The following is a 20068-nucleotide window of genomic DNA, read 5'->3' as shown; positions in this document are numbered from 1 at the left end:
ACCTTCAGTATATCATTCACATATGGTAGAGCTCCATTTGGGTAAACCCAACCTGGCTATTCATCGGGATGCTTTTTTTATTATACCTCTCTAGATTCCTGAATATAAAATTGCGATGTAGCTATTTTCGAGTAGAAGATAGAATATTTGTTGTGATATAACTATAAGCCTTACTGGTTTATATCTATTCATTATAACACAAGGACCAGTGTGATGTATTACTGACCATGTATTTACCATATGTGAACTGAACCATTAATTTGTGTCCCAAAACAGATATTTGATATTCATTGTTACATGCCGATTGGAATCAAATCATTTGCTCATTCTGTTTTTGCCCTTGTGGAGCTCAACAAAATATAAACAATGGTTTAAAATTACATTATGTTATGCTTTTGAAATGTAAACTACCTAGAGATGGGAGGTCTTTGACTATAGAAGGTTTTTATTATTTGATAGATAGTCATGTACTGTACCCCAGGATCACACCAAACAGCTTCATCTTACGTTGTACAATAATGAAGAATTTTTAGAGCATTTAATATATCTTGAAAATCAATATTCATGTCAATGTTAAAGAAGTCTGGCTTCAAAGACTGCCATGTGCATGTCTATCATGTAAATAATTATATGTAATGCAATCTGCTTCTGCTGACAGAAATCAACTTGAATGAAATGTTTATCATTGTCATTATTGTTGAATGACTCGTAAGGGAATAAGCTGGAATAAATAATAAATCATTAGACACGTAAAAGTAATATTTAGTTTCTATGATGAGTATGAACACATATAAAAGAAAACATTTAATTCAGGATATCTGGAGCTTTATATCTCTCAAAATGCAATAGTTATGGCATTAGAGGTATATACAGTTAACTCAGCATAACTTGAAGTTGCAAAAGTCCAATTTCCCAGTCAAATCTATCTCGGACCAAACTGCAAAACATGTGTTAGTTATACCTTCTAAGTCAAATTTTTCACTAGTCAAACTTTTTACAAGTTAATTGTTTATTGAATTTTTGGAGTAGAAGCGCTGTAGGAAAGTAAGTCATACTGTACAGAGCCTTATGAGTTGTATGCATGCTACAAAATCTGTTAAGCCTTTGAATGATGTTAACTGTTTTTCTCATTATAAACTACAGAAATAACAACTTATTTCATAAGACATGTCAACATTTTAAATAGTACCTTTAACTGACCGCAGTAGAATTACCGGTACTAAGATGTTCATAGTTGGTACCTGGAAGATGAGTAGACTGGTTGTATAGCCTAGCCCTAGAGGCATTGGAATAGCTGGAGCAAGGAATGCAGAAGATTTGCCTGCGGTGATGTCAAGTCCTATCAAATACTTCTTTATTCATCTTCATAGTGATATAGCTCTTAACAGTAGCAGTAATATTTGTAATTTTTATCGTAATTATTATCATTATTGTGGTATTATATTTCATTTATTAATATTATCGTTACCACCATCATCGTTATTGTTTTTTACCATTATTTTTTTTAATTTTTTAATATGATTATTTTGAGGAGTAGTTGAAGTAGTATCAAAGGTTGTGGTGATGATAGCAACTGATCTAGAAGTAGTAGTCAAAATAGAAGAACTTATTCCAACTACCTCAAGCTCTTTACTAAACCATGCACCCCTTATATCCCCATTAAACTCCTCTACAATCCCTATCCCCCTTCCTATATCAGCTGAAGATGTGGACACATTCTCTTTACCCTATACTTCCATACACCCCCATGATGGTGTTAGCCAATACACCCCCATTAAACTCCTCTATGCACCCCTTCCCTCCCCTCACACCCTCATTACCCTCCTCTATGCACCCCTTCCCTCCCCCTTACACCCTCATTAAACTCCTTTACGGTTCTTTCCCCTCCCCTCACACCCCTTATCATCTCTAGATGTGGACATATTCTCTTTACCCTATACCTTCATACACCCCCATGATGGTGTTAGCCAGTACACCCCCATTAAACTCCTCTATGCACCCCTTCCCTCCCCTCACATCCTCATTAAACTCCTTTATGGTTCTTACCCCTCCCCTCACACCCCTTATCATCTCAAGATGGGGATGTATTCTGGCAGGTGCATTATAAACAAGGTCATTATCTATCTCCATTTCACATCACTAATTTGCGTCTGTGTGGGTCATCCTCCCTACCACACACCATCAAACTGATTTGTTGGAATACCACGTGTCTATTACTCTCTTCCATCTGACATAACTACACCACCTAATAATGAAGGCAACATCAAGCCATAGAGCATTTAAAGGTTGACCAGGAAGGTTAACCCCTGAAATTAGAGAACTCTTGAACTTGTATTAAATCAGTAGATGATGAATATTAATTTTATTTCACCTGACTACATGGAAGGTCAGTTTGAGCCTGTAGGTAGCAACCAGTCGACTTACTGCTTTATGTTCTATCTGAGAGACTTGGCATTGGAGGATTTAGGCCTTACCAAAAGGCACTAGCACATTGGCTTGTTTAACCTGTAACCCACTAGTTAAGAGACTTGTGCCCCTCTGAGCCGTCACACCTCCTACCAACTGGTCTTATTAAAATAAAGTTAGCCAATATCTTGTTTTTAGAAATGTCTGGAATAGTTCAATCTTAGACTTGTTGTTTTCTAATTGTAGAACCTTAAGGTGAGCTGTCTACACCTGATGTAGAACTCTCATCATGCTCTGAGAACCACATGGGCATCATGGGGCATACTTAACACATCCTTCTAGCTCTCATGCTCTGCAGGAAACTGATTGTTTAGATCAGACTTTCACTCATCTCGATTCTAACTTATTTGTCTTCCTCATTTATGAAAGATATATGGTTGCACAATATACATTGTTAGCTACTTGCATTTATTCACTAAGCCTCATTCAACAATGATTTAACCCCCCCCCCCCCCCTCCCCAAGTACATCCAAATTTTTGTTTGTACAAAACTTTGCAAAATGACATCCATTTTATATCTATACCAACAATGATTCCTATGAACTGGCTTTATATTAACCTGACCGAGACCATCTTGTCCTATAGTTTAGCTGATTCTTGTTTTGCATGTTGTAAACAATGGTATCAGGGCCTTAATTGATCATGTGATCTGGGTCATGTGATAGGGAGGTCGGTGAAGTGTTTGGTAGATCTTTTATTGCTGGTATTCAGATGATTAACTCTCATGAAGCTAATTTTAATGTCATCCTTGGAGCTGTGTTTAAACGACATATGTACAAGATTAGTAGAACAGCCATTTGCTGTGTTCATACGAGATCGTCCTTGATGTAAACTTTAAGTTTGCGATCATAAACCATGATCCACTTATAATGACAAGGGTTCTTATTGGACAAAAACAACTAGTATGCACAGTTTTTAACTGTAATACTGTGCGAGCAGCCATTTTAACTACAAGTCAAATAAGTGTATTGCATCCACACTAACTTTGAGTGAGGAACCCTACTGCTTGTATATTTCACTAAAATTATGATCGCTTGTGATTTATAACTTGAAGTAAAATGAAAGTTCTGTAACCACAAGTGGGATTGCATGGTCCCTGATTGCAAGATAACTTTGAAGTTTAAAACCACAACCTAAACCTAGAGTTAACAGACAGTTTGTCTTGTGGACCTAAATATTGCGCTTGTCATTTATTTTATTATGTAATCTGATGCGTCAATGATCGGCCTTGTCATATCCTTTGGAGAGCAAACATAATTGCAGTGATTTCCTTCTGCATGAAAGCCATTCACCTAGAATCTATCAATGATGTGTTTCATTTGTAACAGATGACCTGAACAATTAAAGGCTGTAGACAGGACCGTTTGATCGGCCTTCTACTAATCTGTACCATAGCTGCTCCAGCCAAACTTGTTGTTGTTGTTGTGTTAGATTTATCAGCGCTTATCATTGTTGAATTCAGTTTGTGAATTTGATTTAAACTCAAAAACACAATGTAGCTGTGTCAATTAGAGTCTGTTCTTGATTACTTGGTTTATCCTTTTCTTTGATATGATTATATGTATATATTTTAAAAGGATTTGGATCAAAATATGTATACTTGTTTTCGCCATTGTACATAAAGGGAAGATGAAATGAAGAAAAAAAACACATGTAAAAATGTGAAATAGAATAAAAATATATCAAAAGGCTTTACAATCTCTTCACAACAAACACTTAAAATTATGTGGCATTTTCTCCAACAGCCCACTTGGATTCTCGACAGAAGATATAATTCTTGACAATATACTATTTGCAGATCTATACAAATGGATTTCTCACTTGCTTCTTATCACCAGGTCATGAATAAAAGGAGCTCTTGATAGCACATTTCACTGAATTTGTATGAATAGATTCTTGGTGTGCGTTACCCGCTATGTACAATGACTGAGATAGATCATGAATCAATGATGTAAAAAGGCTATTGTGTGGCAAATGTAGCGGAATTGAGCTTGATTTGTCCCCAATACAAACTTGAATTGTATCCCGGTCTTGCTTTCATCCAATCTAAAAGTGATCAGTACCCGTAATAAATAAATCTAATATTGTGACAGCTCAAGGCACGCGGCTAGCCACCACGCTGCTCAAACTACTACAAATTCATCTTGAATTGAAAGAAAGCAGGCAACTGTAATATTCTCATTTCCTTTCTTTTTCTCGCCAGTAATACCCTCATCAGACCCCCCTCCCACCCACCACAAAAATTCTTAATCTTGAGCACACGTTCGTCATCAATGTTACTTTAGCCCATCAATAGAGGGAGATTTAAATGAAGCCCGGAGCGGAGCCATAATAGAATGGATGCTGCACAAACACATTCAGGAGGAGAAATAAATATTAATAAAACTCAATTCAGCCCAAAAATTTGGTTTTGGTTGGCATGGTGTGAGAGGAGTGGAGTCTACTGTGGGAACAAGATGAGACGGGAGTGTTATCCAGTCAGTGAAGCTGAGAGAAGAATAATAGGAATCAGAATGTTCGGTCTGATAACCCTCTCTCTCCATTGTGTATGGCATCTATTGTAGAACACACACGCACGCACGCACGGTGGTCCGGCCGGCCGGCTTTCACGCTCCTATCAAACATAGCGGCTTTCCTTTGTTGTTCTCCTCCTCTACTCACTTATTCATTAGCGCTTCCACTCAACCACTATTTCTCCCTCTCTACCTCTCCGTCTACCTCTCCGTCTACTTCTCAGCCGCTGTTTGTCATTCTCATTCTTTCTCTCAAGTCTCACATACACACTTTCTTCTCCCCTTATCTCTCTCATCTAAGCCCTGTAGTGAGAATGTATTTTCATTTTCTTTCTCTTTATCTCTCTCTCTCTCCTCCATTTCTCACTTTTAATCTGATTATGATATCTGTCTTTTTTTCTCTATCTCTAACAGTCTATCATATTGTCTCTTCCTTTCCCATTCACGCTCTCTCTCTCTCTCTCTCTCCCTCCCTCTCTCTCTCTCTCTCTCTCTCTCTCTCTCTCTCTCTCTCAGACACAGACACATACATATATATATATACACATGTACATATATCCAACCATGGGTCAATCATTTTTAGTATCAATTTAGTATAGGCCTACATTTTACTGTATTACCTCACATTGTCTATCGATATCTTAGTGTTGTCCGGTCCGATGTATAATTAGCTCTTCAAGGTTTCCGGAAATGAATAGTACATAATTATGTTTGTATCAAATCATTCTTTTGCTTCATCATTTATTTATTTCCATTAAAAAAAATATATAGGCCTATATAAAAAACTAATAAACTTTTGCAGTTTAAACAAACAAAGAACAAAAACAGTTATTGAGGAGAAGGAAATTTCAATTTTGAGACAAGTGTTCTGTTTAATTAAGTTAGTTTATTTATCAGGTAATCAGCTAACTATACTGTACAGGATCAAGAACACAGGCATGAGAGTTAAAGTTAATGTTTATTTTCTTTTTGTTGAAATCTCTACATGAACAAAAAGTGGTGGTACCACAGAATTGATTTGGTTTGTTGAAATATTTGTTATTGACATGGTATATTGTAGTTATAGGAGATAAGATATGATCACCCATTGCTTGGTGCTTCTGCTGCCATGTTGGCTGTTACAATGATGCAAGGTGCGGTGGTTCACTGGTAAAGCAGTGGTCTCTTGACCAGGAGGTCCAGGGTTCAAAACCGAGTCAATGAGCTAGCACCCTTTTTTGGTAAAGCTTAATTCTCATTACCAAGTCTTAAGCTGTGAGTCCCCTGGTTGCTTACACACTCTCTAAATCAATCCTCAAACAATGTAGGGGGGGGGGGGTAGTTGTCATCTTCTAAGCTAGAAGATGAAGGTCGTTTACTGGTAGTCATCACAGCATCAATGCTCTTATTGCTCTCAACAGAGGGAACAGGAGGGCATGCATGCATCAGATGGAATACAAGTAAAACACTTATCTTCTTGGTAACACCTCATCAACACCACCAGGGTGACAAGAAGCCCTCCAGACTGGGCAATGTCCAAACACATCTCAGCCATGTGGGGTGATGTAATTTTTGTTTGGTCTGTTGTGAGTGCTACCAATGTGAAAGGGTATCAAGGTAGTATACCGAGCATCCCGACAGATCTTCAGGTTTGACCCACCATCCTGACCTGGTAAGAGCACTATGAAGGGTCTAGACAGGTATCATGTCACTGTGTTATGATTGCAATGAGAGATAATATGAAAATACTACTCTGTCATCATGAAAAGGGGAAGGGAAATAGAAGGGTTTTTTTTCTCTCATGAAATGATTTCATTCACTAGGAATAATTAACATGAATGAATCACACATATTAATCCCATACCAGTATGAGGGGACATGTAGGTGATGATGACAGCATCAAACCCCACTCAGAGAGAGAGAGAGAGAGAGAGAGAGAGAGAGAGAGAGAGAGAGAGAGGGAGAGAGGGAGAGAGAGAGGGGGAGAAAGGGGGAGATGGAGAGAGAGACAAACAGAGAGACAGCCATGGAGTGAGACTGAGAGATTGAAATCCCCTGATTATTAATTCTGCCTAGCTACCCAGAATGTTTCAATGAGTGACAAATTCAATGGTAAGCTCCCATAACTGTCTGATTTAATTAATTGCCTTTGTGTTTGCGCTTCTTTCCTCGCTTTGTCTACGACTGACTTCAGGTCTTAGTAGTTGGGCAAACATGCGAGGGATTTTCCTTCTCTTCTTTCATCCTCCATCTCTTCACTAATTTTTCATTAAAATTCAACTTATTTAAGAGGACGAGACCCTTGTCATAGGTGCTTAATGCCAGAGCATTGGTTCAAGATTACATTTAAACAAGTAGTCAAGTCTTTGCACGCAGTTGTAAAAAAACGCAGCCTCATAATTTTGCTTTTATTATGTCCAATAAAACCAGACCGATGTATTTTGCGTTCATTCTCTCAGAGTAGATGCCTATAGCTACCTGTATTCACTCTGTTGAGTACCACCTAGCAATGGGGTTTGTGGCTTTTATGCAGACTATTGAAATATAATGATTGTAGAGTTCTTTTATCACATCCAAAAGGAAAATATACCTTTAACAGTTTCAATGTCTACAGTTTGGACTAAATTAAACCGCCAATATTTCCAATGATTAAAATATAATAATTTGTAACAGGTTGATATGAAAAAATCTACTCAAAGTAAATTATGGTTGAAAATAAATTGCCAATTTGATATGTCAATGATAGGCAATGCAATTTGATATCTTTGGTTGCAACTTAAAAATTTTGAAAATAGATCATAGAAAATATATATTAATTTTTAAACGAGCAGAATACTGACATGTTCCCCCTTTTTTTTCCCCTTTTCTTTTTCTAAAAAATGCAAACAAGTCTGTATTAATTATTACAAATTTCATTTTGGTAATATTGCACAAATATACTTCTGTTTTTACAGACAGATTAGTTCAATGAAACAAAATCAAGATTTAATTGGTTGAGCAGATAAAGGCATAGTGACCTCAGAAACCTGTAAATTGAATTCTGTCAAAAATTGATTAGAAAAAGGAAAGGGTAGCAAGTGTCAGATGAAAAGACAATAAAAGAAGACTGGACTGAAATGGATTTATGCTTTTGTAATTCTTAATTCAGGTTAAACATTGCTGCAGATTCCGAGAACTATTTCAGTGTATGAAATCAACCACGGCCACCACATTGTTGACGTTCTGTCAAATGCAGGAAATTGCTGTGAATTTTCCTCTGTAGTCATGACTGCCCTCATCTTCTCTCTCTCTCTCTCTCTCTCTCTCTCTCTCTCTCTCTCTCTCTCCTTCTCTCTCTCTCTCTCTCTCTCTCTATGCAGCGCACCTTATATGCACAGTTATACTCCCCATTTAGACTACCAAAATGTAATTGTATAACTTTAAAGTATAGCTATACAATAACAAAAGTAATTTTTCTTGGCTTAGTTTTGTACAAAGAAATGCCATGAAGCAAATATTCAAGCACAGTTTCAAACAAAAATGTTATAAATATCAGAGTCTAGCGCCCTGTGAACATGGAATTGAATGAAAATAGTATAACAAAGCATATTATGAGTGGGCAGCTGTAATTTTTGTATGCTCAAGTGATATCCATGATGTAAACTATACAGCTATTCTTTCAGACAATAATCCTTTATACTAATTTTCTGTCAAATGTTGTTTCTCTGTCACTTTACTTTGATCCTTTAAAATTATGCTCCTTTATTTTTTTATTTCGCATAATTTTTGTTTGGTGTGAATGTGTTGTACGTGCTGTATGAGATGTCTGGGGTAGATTGTTGATAGGACTGTGCCAAACCACAGCAGATGTGAGAATAGCTGAATGATAGGAGACGAACCTACCCTCTGACATACAGGTCCATAGATACCTAATGCATGAATTTAAAGGTACAATACATCCCGTAAGTGATCTCTTTCCAAGAGATAAACAGATAAGAAGTAATAAGTTATCATTACTGGAAAAGTTTTTAAAGAAATTTGGCTAAGATTTACTCATCAGGTTGAGTTTGCTATGTTTATCTCAGGAATTTGTTCATTTTGTCGATTTTGTTTATTCTATTCTGAATAATTTCCATTCAGCAAGATAAATCAAGGTTAGAAAAAGCATTTGGGCAAAGTAATCTATATTTATTGTACAGTAATACACGGCCAATATAATAATAATAATAATAATAGCTAGTTTTTATATAGCGCTTTTCAAGACCGAAGGCCCTCTCAAAGCGCTTTACAGATATATATATTATTACCCCGGTAATATAGTTGATACTTTTGAAGAAATGAGACAAGTCAGTTGCCACGTTTCACATATACTCAATGCTGAGAGCCTAAAGTTTGTTCCATCTATTACCAATGATATGAAGTAATAACCTTCTAGCTCCAAACCAACAAAACTCTTGTTTACCGTCCTTATTATTATTATCTCCCATCTATAAAAAGATTTCTATGTAAGATTCTTTTTGGAAGAAATTCTTTACTAACAAGTTTATTTTAATGAATATCCCTGTTTGGTCTGACCACAGTATCATGCTGCAATAATATTGCCATTCTCTTTGTCATTTCTAATTGAATAAAGGATATTTCTACTTTTTATTTAGACTTTATTTACAGTGATGTATGTGTGTGTGTGTTTTTTTTAAATGTTTCCAGCAGGTGTCATATTCTTCAAGTTGGTATTTTATCTTTAAATTCAGTGGTTTTGATTTAGATTTGTGCCCTGCCTGCTCTGTATCTGCATCTTGAAAGGAAGAACAATGAATTTAGCCGTAGGACATCAGACAAGGGGCTGATATAGAGAGAGGGGGAGGGGGAGGGGTGGGAAACGAAATTATGCTAGTGTAAATAGCTGGAAAGATGGAGAGAAAGAGAGGTGCGATCTGGTTCATTACTGCTTAACGTATCGGGAAGAGTTAGACAAGTTGGATGGAAAATGTGGAAAGGAAGAGGGGGATTGGAAGCTAAACAACCTAAGCGTAAATAACAGGATGGAGTGAAGGGAGAGAGAGAGAGAGAGAGAGAGAGAGAGAGAGAGAGAGAGAGAGAGAGAGAGAGAGAGAAAAAACGAGAAAGAGGGGGAGGGGAGAAGTAGACGGAAGAAAATGGTAAGGGTGGATGCAATCGACTCATGTGTAAACAGCAGGAAAGAAACATAGAGGACGGAAGTTGAATGACTCTGGTGCAAATAGCAAGGAGGATAGAAAAAAAGGGGGGGGGGAGAGAGAGAGAGAGATGAAGAGAGAGAGATGAAGAGATGTAGGAGCAGGAGATGAAGCCAGTGGCTTTATTTGAAGTATGAGAGAACAGACTGGGATTCAGCCAATATGATCTAAATTTATGGGCAGAATGAGGGTTAAAGCTCAAGTATTGCTCTTAGCATCACATTATTTATTCTGATCCAGTACATCCATAGACCAATTCAATAACATAACCCCTCCCACCTCACACACCTCCCACCCCTCCCCCATCCTCTCTCTCTCTCTCTCTCTCTCTCTCTCTCTCTCTCTCCCTTTCTTGTCTCTGAATCTGGCTTGTCAATCTCTCTCTTTGTCTTTGTGTGTGTCTCTCTCTCTCTCTCTCTCACACTTTCACTCTCTCTCTCTCTCTCTCTCTCTCTCTCTCTCTCTCTCTCCTTTCCCTATCTCTGGTCTGTCAAATTAGACCCATTGCAAGTGGTATTAATATTTTTCTGGGCCTGTAAAGGGAAGGGGGATTAGGAGGAGTTGGTATTCTAGCTCCATCGTATGCTAGAAATGCAGTTTGTTGGTTGCTTTGATTCACAGGTGATTTTATGGAAGACATAAAATATATCTACCTATAAATAAAGGTCTGCTTTAAATTCCTCGTGTGAGAATTTTACATAATGTGATTTTATTATTAATCTCTTTATCATCAGACAATAATTTAAAGCCAGATTTATAAATCACTTAATGCCATGTGACCAAACTAAAAGATATATTCAAAGACTCGATAGAGATGTATAAGATAATGGCTTTAGAGTGGTGTGTAAGTGTATATAGTCTTTTGAATTGTATGATACCACAGAAATCCAATTATTCTCATGGTTTTAATCCTCATATTGAAGCCATGCTTGGGTAGTCACAGCTGTAGTTTGACGTTAGGGTCCTCTTTCCTTTTATAAGAGGTTTTATTTTTTAAGTATAATTCAGAATAATTGTCTGGATTATGCTCCCATTTCGAGACCACAATTCCACAATTAAAGGGAGCTTATTGCCACTGACATAATATTGTGATGATGCCTTTAACTTCAGTGCAAAGGAGAAGACAAAGGCATAGGCCTGGCCTACTTCGCACATACATGGTAGCCTTCACACCAAACCACAGATTTACAATAGGTCCATTACACAATATATGAACTGATCATAAAAAAAAAATTATAGGCATGTTTAAGTTATTACTTTCACATCAGATTGTTCTCCTTCAGAAAGTATTTGACCTCGTATTTGTAGGAAGCTTTTAATAATTTGTATGACTTGTTGAGTTGATGAGTAAATATTTGACCAAGAAAAGTTCATGGATTAGGCTACATTCAAATTATTTTAATTTATTTATGACTTTTAAAGTATTATCTTGAATTAATTTTTGGTTCGTTCATTACAGTTCTTTTGTTTGAAGGATACAGATTGTTCATATCTGACTTGAATGCTTTATATTTAATATTTCTTTCCATTTATCTTCATTTGAACAAGGGCAGCATGGTTTTGTTTTGCTTTCATCTAATTTAATACTTATTTTAGATATAATGACAGTGATAAGTTTCATTACACCAAAATTAGATGTTGTAATATAAATCTTAAATTAAATTAATATCTAGCAAGCAAGAAAAGAAATGCCAGCTAAGAAGAACATCATGTTTTCAAGTGTGTCCTGCGCTGTCAACTGTGAGGGACATTATTTATACTTATCCAAATAATAGATCGACAAATATCTGAGTGATAGCTGAATGATATCGGAAAGCAGAATGAATCATTCAAAAATGATACTAAAATACAACATTAATCACCTTAACAGTTTGTTTGATACCTAACTCATGTTTCAAATTATCTTGATGCTTGTTATGTCACATACACTTTATTACCAATTATAAATGTCTAACTTAAATAATATTACATTCATCACTCTAGATTTGCTGGGATTTGGGATTAATCTCCATAAAGCTACAGTTACATTTGATATCAAAAACTCAATCTTAATTTTTCATTAAAATCCCTGTCATTTTGATTGGTAGTTGCATGGAGTTGCATTATTGTGGAGTTAAATACATGAACTAAATGTCACTCTAAATAGCCTGTTAAAAGCCTGGAAGAGATCAGAAAAAGGGACAGATTTAATAATATTTGCTGTATGAGATATCTCACCCAATAGTTGTTCAGAATCATGATAGATTTATGTACTTGACACATTCAGAGCATTGAACATGTTGGTGCATAAAATAAGCAATGTATTTTTAAGTTTAAACTGCATCACCAAAAGAAATTAGTAAAATAATGCACTTTTTGTTTAATAATCATAATTCACATTAAAATGAAATATGAATTGAAATTAAAATGTGAGGGAAATGAAGCATGCATTATTGCAGTAACAGAAATGTTGTAAAAGCTAAGAAGCTTGTGAATTAGCCTGCAAATCAACTTGACAGTATATAAACTAATTTTATACTGTTGTGATTTCATTTGAATGAATAAAGAACTTGTAAATGACATTATCACAGTAGGTGTCTTAGAAAGGTGCCCAGTAGAGTGAATTAGGCACCACAGAGATGGTGGTAAAATTGGATTGATGTAAAAGCTACCACCACCTGTCTGTAGTCAAACCATTCACCCATTGTCATGATTGGGAGTAGGCACGCGCCCCTCTCTATTGTATGCTGCACCCCCAGGCGATACTACTACCACCCCCTTAGTCTAGCACAACCAGCCCAAGTCATCACCATTAAAATATTTCAATACAATATTACGATACAACATATAAATTAATCTACTTTAAGTTCTATTCACAGTGTTGGGATTAATCCTAGCTTTCATTGTAGAGCATCAATTTACCCCTAATTTTCAAAAGACATACCAGTACTCCAAATGATCTGGAATTAACATCCAAGTTAGATTAGTTGCAGGTACATTAAATTCATTGCATTTGAGAGAACATTTCTTAGGATTTATTTGTATTCATATTCACATGGCGACCCGACCCCAAGCTCTGTGCTCTTAGGCAAATTCGCCTCCTTCCTTTTTAACATTATAAATGTATGTTTCATGATATGGTCATTTTCATTTTGTGGAGGATTAAGTTTCTTCTTAATCGGAAACAAAGTGTTGTGTTTGAACTTAAATGACTGGGTGCCAGTAAGTTAAGGGTTCTGTCAGGGGTCAGTTATTGGCCTCATTCTCCCCATATTCTGTCCCATTCTCTCCTTCTTTCTTTCTTGCTCTCTCTCTCTCTCTCTCTCTCTTTCTCCTTTCTCCTTTCTCCTCTCTCTCCCTCTCCTCTTTCCCTCATCTCTCTCTCTCTCTCTTCCTCTCTATTCTTCTTCTCTCTCCCCCCTCTCTCTCTCTCTTTCCTCTTTCTCTCTCTCTCTCTCTCTCTCTCTCTCTTCTTCCTCTCTCTCTCTTCTTCTCTCTTTCTCTCCTCTCTCCCATTATCTCTCCTCTTATCTCTCCCCTTATCTCTCCCCTTGTCTCTCTCTGTCTTTCTGTGCTCATTCTTCATACATGACACAGTTCTGGTGCGTGTGGGCAATAAAATTTGCTACAAATTACCTTCCCCATGCTAGGACACTTATCTCTTCATTACTTGCGTTTTTTTGTCTTCCATTCATACATTCATCATCTCTACCATAGACCTGACTACCATGGAGAGTCTTCCATTCATACATTCATCATCTCTACCATAGAGCTGACTACCATGGAGAGTCTTCCATTCATACATTCATTATCTCTACCATAGAGCTGACTACCATGGAGAGTCTTCCATTCATACATTCATCATCTCTACCATAGACCTGACTACCATGAAGAGTCTTCCATTCATACATTCATTATCTCTACCATAGAACTGACTACCATGGAGAGTCTTCCATTCATACATTCATCATCTCTACCATAGACCTGACTACCATGGAGAATCTTCCATTCATACATTCATCATCTCTACCATAGAGCTGACTACCATGGAGAGTCTTCCATTCATATATTCATTATCTCTACCATAGACCTGACTACCATGGAGAGTCTTCCATTCATATATTCATTATCTCTACCATAGAACTGACTACCATGAAGAGCATTGGAATGGTCTTCAAAACACCAGCGCCCCAATAGCTTACATTTCTTTGTCCCATCAAAGAATACATCCCACTTCTAGGCATGGTTTTAAAGTAATTTTAGGAGGGCTTTGGGGAGGGGCTTTTAGTTTTTAGTTTTTTAAAAGTACATTTGCCTTGCTTCATTCTGATTTATAATCAAGAACAATTGGTGGGAGGGGGCTTGAAATCCCTACGCCCCTCTTTAGAATAGCCACTTACCCCTTCTTAATGATTACATTTCAAAACAGTCATTGAAATCATGGTTTAGGATAGCCAGTATAGATGTGATGGTATCAAGGATGACCAATCTTCCATCCTGCATACAGATGTTTAATGGAACTATTCTAGAGTTCATTGTGACGTTTGCACATTTTAAATAGCTGTAATTGATAAGGTGTGTTTTGTTTCAATATTTAGTGATATCCAACTCATTTTTAGTGATAGAGACAGAATGTTTGTTTTGTTTGTGTGTGTTCTTTGGGTATTTTCTTTTAGCTGCACCCATGGATTTGTGTTTCCGTGTACATTCCATCTAAATATATATATATATTCTAGCGTGAGTATGCCCTTTGCCAACTACGATTAAGATGTTGAAATATCAAATTGCAAATGTCTGATTTTAAATAATATACTTGTATCTTTGTCACAACTGTTGCTAGCATTATTTTGTCATAAAGTTTGAATGTAGACAGTAAATCTGTTCTTAGATCGGATAAACAAGAACAGCACCTTTCATTAAGTTACCATGAGTAATCTTACAAACTCAAAGTTTGATAACAACTATTCTGCACTATAACCATCATGAAGTTTCATATTTGTCATTAATGACACTTCGATAACCAAACCAAACCATAACATCTCCTTTTTGATCAATTCTGGCCATTTATTGGACCACAAACGATTTGATATCTGCTATAAATATGAGCACATTTCTTATTGCAACTGTAAAAACTGAAGGTGGGCGATGAAGAATGCCAAGTTGTGTATAGGGCTGTTTAATTATTATAATGGATTCTTTTCCATCTCAACTAATTCTGGCTGCATGAAGGAGGATTATCAGGAGCAGATGAGGGGATGGTAACCCATGGTAACCAGAAGGTTTAGATGCATGTAAGCACTCCTCATATCCATGACTTATATTCCAGGGATCACTCCGGCCCTGCATCACTCCCTGCATCACTCCCCGCATCACCGATACCAATGAGAAAAATATGAATAGATTAGTAGTTTATGGAATAGTGGAGGAATATTCATGTGAAGCTTGAATTAGAAGACATGTCAGGAGGATATCTATCGTCTGGCCGTCTTAGAAGATAAGGAGGAAGAAAATAGGTGAAAGATGTTGATGGTTATGGTTTATGAGGGCAGAACTTGTCATCATAAATGTAATCATTTTCTGTGCCACTGCACGCCTATCATTATTTGTTACAAAGTTTGTTCATCTATTGAGTGTGAGAAGGATGTAAGTCTGTTGAGTGTGAGAAGGATGTAAGTCTGTTGAGTGTGAGAAGGATGTAAGATTGTTGAGTGTGAGAAGGATGTAAGTCTGTTGAGTGTGAGAAGGATGTAAGTCTGTTGAGTGTGAGAAGGATGTAAGTCTGTTGAGTGTGAGAAGGATGTAAGTCTATTGAGTGTGAGAAGGATGTAAGTCTGTTGAGTGTGAGAAGGATGTAAGTCTGTTGAGTGTGAGAAGGATGTAAGTCTGTTGAGTGTGAGAAGGATGTAAGTCTGTTGAGTGTGAGAAGGATGTAAGTCTGTTGAGTGTGAGAAGGATGTAAGTCTGTTGAGTGTGGGAAGGATGTAAGTCTGTTGAGTGTGAGAAGGATGTAAGTCTGTTGAGTGTGAGAAGGATGTAAGTCTGTTGAGTGTGAGAAGGATGTAAGTCTGTTGAGTGTGAGAAGGATGTAAGTCTGTTGAGTGTGAGAAGGATGTAAGTCTGTTGAGTGTGAGAAGGATGTAAGTCTGTTGAGTGTGAGATGGATGTAAGTCTGTTGAGTGTAAGATGGATGTAAGTCTGTTGAGTGTAAGATGGATGTAAGTCTGTTGAGTGTGAGAAGGATGTAAGTCTGTTGAGTGTGAGAAGGATGTAAGTCTGTTGAGTGTAAGATGGATGTAAGTCTGAGCTAATGCCCTTCTAGTGCTCATTAGATGCGGGATCAATCATAATATTTTCTATATTTTAAAGTATTTGTTCTTTCATGAAACTCATTCTAATTACTATTTGAAGTTATTTGTCTGTAGTTGTTTTGTGTTTCTGTAATGGGGGGGGGGGGGGGAAGGAATCTCTAATTTTATGTAATAACTTTTAAACATCCTTCCTCATCATTACCTCTCTTCTTTATGATCTAAAATTATTTTTCTTCAAATTCTCTTTGTAGTTGTGCATGAAGACAAGCAACAAATAAAGAAAAAATAGATTTTTACAGAAACAGGAGTGGAATAAGATGAGATGAGAGAGAGATTTCTTTGTTGTTTTTTTTTGTTACCAAGAAACATCCAATGGTGTTGTTCTCTTCTCATTTATGTTTCGTTAGCTCTTGCAGCAGTTCTTCTCCCTCATCTGTGTCCCCGTCTTTCTCTTACTTTCTTCCTTCTCTCTCACTCTCTCTCTCTCTCTCCCAAATGTCTCAGTCTCTCTCATTCATTCTATCCCCCTGTCTCTCAGTCTTATTCCTTGCGTTCTTTTCCCTTTCTTAGTAATAAACCTTCATTCTGTAGTTACTAGCCATGTGGACCCCTCCTTCACCCTTTCTCTCTGCCTGTCTCAGTCTCCCCTCAAGTCTAAATGTGCAGCTGTCTGCCCAAATGCACAAAAGAACTGCATAATTCCTGCACTTTTGAACAGACCAGTCTCTCTATATCAAATCCCTGTAGCTAACTCAAACCAAAGAAGAAAGAGAAGGAGGGACCTCGTATTTCAGCAGATGAACTCTTCACAGCTTTGCCCTCAAGTTGTAATTTAGTATCCATTGGCCGAGCATTCTACGCTAATTTTCATCCACCCGCACGGTCATGGAAACGGAACTGTGTTGGGAGCATTGACAAGTTCATGACCTTTATTGTTTACAACGAGATCCAAGATGTGTGATGGAGGAAGAGAGAGAGAGAGAGAGAGAGAGAGAGAGAAAGAGATAGAGAGAGAGAGAGAAAGAAAAAGAGAGTGAGAGAGAGAGAGAGAGAGAGAGATAGTAAGAGTGTGAGAAATAGGAGGCAGAAAATGAGGAAGTTCAAAATAAGAAAACATTAGAGAGACCCTTAAGGAATGGTGGTTATAGATAATATCTTTCCTGTGACCATTTGATCTGCCTAACACCAGTGGGCATTTATGAGTGTTATCCACCGCCCTACTTCTCATTCTGAAGTACAGCTTATAATCACCACAATGCTAGCATGCCTATCAACTCATATATATATATATATATATATATATATATACTCTCTCTCTCTCTCTCTCTCTCTCTCTCTCTCTCTCTCTCTATATATATATATATATATATATATATATATATATATATCTTTTGCTCTCTTTCTCTCTCTCTCTCTGCATTTATTTGATTTCCTCTTCCTTTTTCTGTTCATATTTGTTGTCAATGAGAGAACTGTTATCTTCAGTAGATAGCATGTAAACCAGGCAGAGGCACATGCATGGCCAGCTTAAATATTAAAAAAGAGAGACAAATTTATGTTTTCTCCCCAATTTTACTACAGGACTTTAAAAACAAGTTAAAAGACATATATGTGCTAATAATGGTATAGATATAAATACCTTAGTGTTTTGCCCATTAATTACATAATTATATATTCTGTTTGTTTCATAGGCAATTTGGTCAACTCATGTTCATCTTTATATTTTGATTTTCTTTCTTCTTCTATTTCAGTTCCTATTTGTAAATGTCTTATTTCACATGTTTAAACTGGGTATTTATTTACCTCTATCTCTCCCCCCCCCCTCCCTCCTTCCCTCCCTCTCTCTCTCCGTCTCCTCCTGCCCCCTCTCTCGTTCTCTATTTCTCTCTCTCACCCTCTCTCTTTCTGTCTCAGTCTCTCTCTCTCTCTCTCTCTCTCTCTCCTTCTCCTCCACCTCCTCCTTCCTGTAATTATCTATGTTTCTCTATCTCTATTTGGAACTCCAGCCTTCCAATCATGTTTCAAGTGCTTGAAGAATGTGCTGAGAGGGGGTATATAATGGAACATCCCCTTACTTCAAACCCTCATCATTGGTATTCAAACCGACCATTCCCTGTTTACCGACCACCAAACAGAGCATCATAGTATTGGATTGGTACAGGTCTAGATCCAGTACTCATAAGGGTTTACTGCTTAACATATCTTCAACTGCTCGCAAGAAGGCCCTTACTACCGTTGGCACAATATGTAGCTCTCACAGCCATCTTGCAGACAGTAATTAATATTTGAATACCTTCTTAGGTGGCTGAATTGTGCCCAAATATAGATTAATAATATGAGATAAAGAATGATAAGCAGCAATCAAAGGAAGGGGTGTATTGATTATTAATTAGTAATCTTGAGATCTAGAGAAATCTTGATTAAGTTATAAGATAGATCTGTATTTTGTAGTTGCATAAATATTTGCCACAAATACTTTATAGACATAAACCACAAAACTTGTCTTGTTATCTTCAAAATGTCTTCTTCTTTTTTAGATCTGAAGTAGTACACTTATCTGTTTATAATGACTTAAGTATTGCAATAAATTTTTTGAAAAGTTTGTTAATTTCATGGGATGAAAAAGAAATACCCTTTTTTTGTTCAATGAAAATGATATGCAAATCTTCACATTTTGAAGATTATTTGAAGGATTACAAGGAGATCCCTAAGCACCTACTCAATTTAATTTCTTTTTCCATTTTGAATTCACATATTCTTTTAAAAGATTCATGAATCTTCAACTAGTCACATACAGGAGTGGTTCGATTCATTCTTCTGAATAAAAACCCTTTTATTTCTCTAATCCTCTCTGAACTAAGTTTTCAGATTTATTTCAATGGATCATGAGCAAGAAATAACACATCCCACTTTCCTGAGAGATGAATGTGCTTCTTAATATTCAACAAATTTTCTTGTTAAAACGTTCACTGAATTATCTAGCACTCTAGTAGATTAAGATGAGAATAGCTTATTCAAATTCACTTCTATCTCTATGGCTTGGGGTATATTGTTATCACACACATTCTCATTACTATAAGTATATTCATAGATATCACAAAAATTCAATACTATAACATTATTTTCTACACCCTTTCTTGTGCTTTTCTTATACACCTCCCACCCGCCCCCTCACTCTGTTTTTTAGAGAAGTAAAAGAGATGGAGGGCTGTAAATTCTCTTTCCAATTAAAATCTGAATACCAACGATGCAGAGCTTTGTCTCACACTAGATGGGCGGCTGTTTCTCTTCAATTTGATTTAACTCTGTCCATTCCTGCCATCACAACCTATCGACCAGAGGATGAGCATTATGCTGCGTGGGGTCATTAAGATGATACTGACACTTAATGACCAATTAATGGATCCACTCATAAAATAATGAAGAGATATCTCAGGAAAACCACTCTCTTAGGGGGAAAGGGGTGGGGGTGAGAGAATGGTGTTGAGGTTTAGGTCAAGCTTGGTTTAATGTGACCACTGGCCCCTGAGAGCCAACAGAGAGAGAAGGAAGAACAGTCCTTTAAAGAATCATTTGAGCTCTGGTCATGCTATTGCATTGTGGGTCAAACTGTGTGGAAGCAATTGGA

The sequence above is a fragment of the Strongylocentrotus purpuratus genome, unplaced genomic scaffold, assembly GCF_000002235.5.
Source record: "Strongylocentrotus purpuratus isolate Spur 01 unplaced genomic scaffold, Spur_5.0 spur5_scaffold_3, whole genome shotgun sequence".
Taxonomy (NCBI): domain Eukaryota; kingdom Metazoa; phylum Echinodermata; class Echinoidea; order Camarodonta; family Strongylocentrotidae; genus Strongylocentrotus; species Strongylocentrotus purpuratus.
Note: the sequence above shows the minus strand (reverse complement) of the source record.